At 43.1% G+C, this 6,528-nt stretch overlaps 1 protein-coding gene across 1 annotated transcript in view; it reads right to left on the bottom strand.

Annotated features, from left to right (window-relative positions):
• Window positions 1-6,528, bottom strand: part of LOC118427804 (fibropellin-1-like) — a 21,012-nt gene that overhangs the window by 3,619 nt on the left and 10,865 nt on the right. The window lies entirely within an intron of this gene.

Raw genomic sequence — 6,528 nt, 5'->3', positions numbered from 1 at the left:
CCTACATGTAGCAACTGTAAAACCAGATTTGTACATCACGTTGGTCAGTACTTCTACCCTTGGGGGGTGCTCATTGGTATCAAGATCGAAACGAGGCACAAGATAAAGACCAAAACGGACATTTAGTGCTGTCCACGGATTATAAATGTTTAACCCTTCCTTCTCTGCCAATTCCTTATCAATTGCCCTTTTCCAGATGATTGCTTTTTTTACAACATTTATTACATTTGAATTTCTTGCGTATTCTGCCTTAGTCGGAAATGGGAAAAAGAAGGAGTTGTCTTGTACAACGACATCGAGGCTCCAGGCTCACCTGCACACAGCGCGTACATGTTGTTGTAGTCCGCTCCGTACAGGCTGTGGGTGTGAGTGTCACAGTCCACTCCGACAGCGCTGCCATCACTCCACCAGTCAGGGGCGTACACAAAGGTGTCATCAAGCGGCTGGCAATGTTCGCCGTACCCGTTAGCGTTTCCACACAGTTCACTGGAGAGAACCAGGAGCGTTGCACAAGTGGCATCATGGTGAAACGTGATGCAGTCTGAGGCCCAGTGGTTGGTGGAACACCCATCGGTGCCTGAGAAATAGCACGGATACCTCATCCCAGCCGCTTCACACGTGACTTTCACGTTGGCATCTGTCATCGGGCCTGTCGCACGGATCTTCCAGAAGGACCAATTGTCAACCGTGATCAGGTACACCCGTTCGCCTAAAAACATCGAGACATCTTGTTTTAATCTGATAGTAGTTTCCTAAATGGTGGTTACAAAAGCACCTAACGACGTAAGGCAGGGCACGATGGCCATCACACAACAGAGCCTATCACGTACCACCTCCTAAAATTGTTACCAATTGCTGACGTCACTGTTACGTAAGGTCACGTGATATCTGTCGATGATCATTTGAATTTGAAGCAGAACAATAGAACCGTTCAACGAGTCAACTGTGCTCTTTAATACTCCTTTATGAAAACGGTTCGCGTTTTAAGCTTGTCAGCCTGGTATCTTTAGATTTGTAAAATTATCTTTTACGTACATACTATATACTCCTCAAATTCATACGTGAATATCGGTACATGTACTCACCGCTTGAAGCAGTAGGCAGGGTGCCTACAGCCGCGACCAGGAGCAGAAACTTCCACATCTTTAATGTCCGTTGTCTCAGTCTCGAATGTCTGAACCGTGTTCTGTTTACAGCAGTTTATTCCGTGCTGTTGCCCGTACCTCTGAGCAACGGGCAGCATATTGTTGTAGGGCGCTGTTGGCAGGCACCAAATCAACATTGCCGACTTGACAACGTCGAGGTGCACGCGGAATGCCGAGTTTTAATGAAAAATGCCTCAGCTTACTTGTCGTACCTATGGGACCTTGACAGTAATAGGTTGGATGAAGGGATGAGTGGAGAACACTCCAGTACCTCAAGGGTGCTATTGGGCTGTTGCCATTGTGGTTGTGATATGGTGCAGATGGCCTTTATACGAAAAAAAAAAACGAATTTCAAAGAACAAACCTTTGTACACCGGTTGTGTTAGATCGAAGCTGTGCAGAAACAGTGTATATGGGGGCACCCACTTGGTTGAAACTCCGTAGAATAAAGCGTTGCTACAAGAAACAGTCGACTAGTCATGGTTACAAGTGCCACAGTTGACAACCTAGAATTTTGGTTTTGAATAGCTATAACTATAAAATGTATGATGAAGGTAAAGTGGAAATCGGTATCATCAAATACAGTAGGAGTTAATAGCTCTAAACAACGCTTGCGTAAATATGTGCAAACGTGAGGCCTGACAGGTTGTCCGGTGCAGTATTACAAGTCTATAAAGCTGTTGTGTGAGGCCAAAGGGCAATCATACAGGCTGACACAAGGGGTATAATCGAGCAAACTCGTTAAAGTAAACAGGCTAACACAAGGTGTGACGTTATTCTCGAGCAAACTCTCAAAGTGCCATTCCGATGAACAGCCAAAGCCTCCTACCGGAGCTATGGAATGGAATGGAAGATATATCCTTTCTTTACATCATGCTTTTAGCATTAGACTCCAAAATTGTGATAAATAATACCGTACTGTATGATTCCTGCAATGTTTTCGCCTCTTCTTCTTTATGTAGGCTATGGAGAGATATGCAGCTTATTAGTAAATGTAGGTCTTGATTCTGTTCTTTGATCATTTGAAGATACTTTCACCATTATATGCAGCAATGAAATTGACAAAATCTACCTTCGGGAGAAGAGATGGTGCTTTAGTGATCGGTAGTTAATGTGTAAAGAACAGTGCCCAGTGCCCAAGTGGCAAACTTGCTGAATATCCGATGCACTTCCAAAGCCTTCCGCGAGAGGTCGCCACTCACCATGCCTATCAAGATATGCCATTCCATATTGAGTCTTTGGTAAAGGGCAACCGGTTTTCTTCTGGTAACTATTAATATTCTTGCTACGAAGAAAAAGGTACACCGGGTGCATGTTATAGAGCTACATAGTGGCTTACGGGTAAATAACGTTACATACTCCCCGGAATTTATACTTGGATATTTATTCATATCTAAAAGATATGTTCTGTCTCGTGATTTCAAGGCATTGGTAAAAAAGGACAGAAACTATGAACATAATTTTTGCTCCAGGTGCTTTATTGATCTAACGTCTTCCATCTCTATGTGGTGCTTCTATCTCTCGTTAGACTCTAAAGTTAGACTCTAAATCACACACAAAAAGCATTTTCAAGGCACGCATGAAGTCAGCCATTGGCTGGTCGTTGTCAAGTCGGAGCCCTGGTTGTGACGTCACTCAGGCCTGCATGAGAAGGCTGCCACGCCCAAAGGGGTGCAGTTCAAGCCATCCGGACAGGAGGCGCTGCTGCACTGGTACGGCAGCCCCCGGGTGGTGGATGATGGGTCTAGATGCACACAGTGGTCACGAGGGGAACTTGTAAGATTTTATTCTACTAAAACATGATAAATTGAACGGTTCTTTTTGTGTAGTAAGTTGCCTAGAATGCACCAATGCTTTCCAAAAATTAAAATGGTCAGTTATATGGAGTCCTGCTATTTTAGTAATCATTTATGAAAGAATTATTCTTATATCCTTTGTGAAAATGTTTTTCAAATGTTTTGTAGTTAAAACTGGCTATAAGGACAACTGGTGTGTCACGTTTGCAGTGAAAGATAATAAAAGATATGCTACATCAGGCGATACATGTAAGTCTTGAATCTATGCTTTGTTCATCTAAAGATATTTTCCCTACAATGTGCATCAATGACAATGCTATAAACTCTACTCACGGACGCATTGGAAGTAGAACGTGAAGTCCTGGCAGATGAAACCATGCGGGCACTGGATGTTGGAACACCAGTCCGTGTCTAAATAAAAAAAAAGACAAAGAAAATAAGAAAAAGGAAACGTTAGGGACTATTGTGTTGTCACAGTTCGAATATGATAGAAAGCTGTATTAGCTACATAATAAAGAAACTCTTTCTACAGAATCACTGCTTCATTTCGACCGACGTTTCAGTGACCGTCTGTCACCTGTCACCTACATTGCACTCCTTTATGTTTGGGACCGCATGGTAAAAACAAACGATGCCAGCATATCTGAGGTAAAAAGTTTTGCAGCCTCATCTGCAGTTATATGCAGCGACACCTATCGCTGCAGTAAAAGATGTACCAGTCATAATTGTCCTGTGGAAGGTGGCGGACGGTCATGATGCACCAAAACGTCGAAAGATATAAAGTAGCGATTCTGCAAAAAGAGTCTCTTTGTTGAGTGACGTACCCAGCTATCGAAACTATTTCCGAATACATTAGCTACAAACTGTCAAGCACCACACAAACGTCAGTTCAGTTCAGTTCATCCTCTGAGAGGTGACACCATCGTCTCCAGAAACGTCAGTCTCGTCTATACTTTTTTCACCAGGTTACCATGCCGTGTCAAATGTGACCGAGTCTACTGCAGTCATCCATAGAACCCATCCATACTACGAGGATTGTTGCTGAGAAGTTACCGAAACGCCTGTCATGTAAACGGTTTTGAGGCCGTGTTACAATAATGATCCTATTTCCCTATCACACCAACCTGACTCGCAGTGGTCTCCTTGGTAACCGATTGGGCATTGGCAGGTGTAGGAGTTGATGTCGTCATAGCAACTCCCGCCATTTTGGCACGGGCCGGAGGCGCACTCGTCAATGTCTGTGGAAATATACAGGAATAAAGTTGTCATTGTTGGATCAGGTTGGATAGACTAATCAGTTGTAAGAGACTTACTTATATCACTATTCGTTCATTAATTAATTAATTAATTAATTAATTAATTCATTCATTCATTCATTCATTCATTCATACATTCATTCATTCATTCATTCATTCATACTTACTGATTTCACACAGCGTTCCTCCGTACCCCTCCAGACAGTCACAGAAGGTGGTGGAGCCGCCGAAACAGGAGGTGCAGTTTCCGCCGTTCTGACACAAGTTTGGCTCACACGGTTTCAGAGCTACAAATAAAAAACAAAAACAAAAACAAAATATAATCAAGCAACTTATTTTTAGTTTGATGTTGACTTATGTATGAGACAAATGCTAAATGGATAAAAAAAGAGGCATCGTTGACTACCATCCTGGCAGACGTAGTTTTGCTGCTCCGTGCAGAAAGTTGCCTTTGCTCTGTAACTGTCGGAGCTGTCCAGGAGAACACACAGGTCCAGCGGGGAGGAAAATTCGCCTGCTGACCAGTGCAGGGCACCTATTTGGAAATTAGAAAATGAAATGAAACGCGGTAATAAGCACAAAATTTGAGGCTCTGTTTGAGCTACAGTAAAAAAATAAGACAATGTATACGTAGATTATCCTTAATAATTGTTTTGAATTGTCAGTTTGTGATTGTCATTACCAAGCTGACCTTAAATGGGCATAGTACTTTTTAAACCTCCTCGGAATTGTTCATAATATCCAGAGCATTAGGCTAACAGTAGTCATGAATTTATGTATGTACCTGAAAAAGGAGACCCATCACTGTAGAGCATAGGTAACGGCGCAGTTTTCATGGCCAGCCAGCTGGACACCCTGGTGGTGGCTGCGATGGTGTTGGCTAGGAAAAATTCCTGCTGCTCGTTTCTCACATCCGCCAGGTGACCGTCATTGGTACTGCAGGCCAGGGCCGCGTCTCGGTGGGTGACAGCCGAGGTGGAGAACTGGTAGCATTCCCCGGCAAAAGATACTGCAGCACACAAATGGTACGTAAACTATATCAGTCCATATCCATAGTAGAGAAAATAAAAGACCAGCACAATATGATTTGTCTAATTGAAGTCAATACGGAGTTTACGTTTACACGGCCAATTAATCACACCTTTGCAAACATTGCTGGGATTGTGTTCTCGCCGCAAAAGCGCCACCTACATCGGCTACATATAGGGTAAGACACAGAACTCCATTTAGAAGCTTTGAAGATGATACCTGACAGATATCGAAACGTCACCTAAGGTGAAATTAACTGGTTGTGTAAAAGAAAACTCATATATCCTACCAGCTACCAACATGATGAAATTATTCTCGGAAATGAAGTGAATGCGGAGTTTATAAATAGTCCGAGAAAAAATTTGCAAATTTTGGATTCCTAAAGCTGTTGCCTAAACTACTATAAACTACTATACTTAAAAGTATGCTGCTCGGAAGAGATAACTGATGTCACATGAAGAATATCAATTATCATCCCTACTGTACACTGTTGAGGCGACGCTTCCCCTATGTTGCATTAAGGACTTTCTACGAACGACCGTACGTTTATATCTCGTACTTGACAAAAGAGTAGCACCAGTTTCACATACCGGTCTCACAGTGTTTTCCGGTGGTATCTTTCGGACAGACGCAGCTGTAGCCGTTCAAGTGATCCAGGCAGGTCCCCCCTAGCAAACAAGGGCTGCTCGCGCACTCGTCAATGTCTGGATTATGAACAAAGTGTCAGTTATTCGAGGAAATATATCCTTTACAAATCTTACTTAAAAGTTGTTCAAGCCACGCTCCATGTTTCAAGTAATAGTTCTTATGAGGCCACCAATGCTCGAAAATCTGTGTCCGCCAGCGCCCGATTCCTGAATACTGTAAATGCAGAAATGTTTGCGGTGGATTAATGTTCGCGGTTTTCGCGGTGACCACTTCACCGCGAATTTAAAACCACCGCGAACATTTTTCTATTATGATATTAGATTGCAGTCTATGGTGTTACCGCGAACTTAAATCCACCGCGAAAAGTCCCTTTTCCCGCTACCGCAAAATTTAATCCCCGCGAACTTAAAAACATTTACAGTACCAACGGTACAGACCGGACTGCAATATCGACGGTCAGACGGTTCATAACCCATGTGATATAGTCTCCGTATACTGAGGTACCGATCAAGCGGTTTAACCGCCATGATGTAATCGTCAGCTATTTACCCGTTGGTATAAATCTACTAAGCGTAGCACTGAAAGACAGTACTGACCTTGATCACAGTCCTGTCCAGTCCATCCGTTCTCACAGCTACATGTGTAGGTCGCCAC

This window comes from Branchiostoma floridae, chromosome 12 (genome assembly GCF_000003815.2).
Source record: "Branchiostoma floridae strain S238N-H82 chromosome 12, Bfl_VNyyK, whole genome shotgun sequence".
In the NCBI taxonomy this organism is placed as follows: Eukaryota; Metazoa; Chordata; class Leptocardii; order Amphioxiformes; family Branchiostomatidae; genus Branchiostoma; species Branchiostoma floridae.
This window is presented reverse-complemented; position numbering and strand designations above follow the sequence as displayed.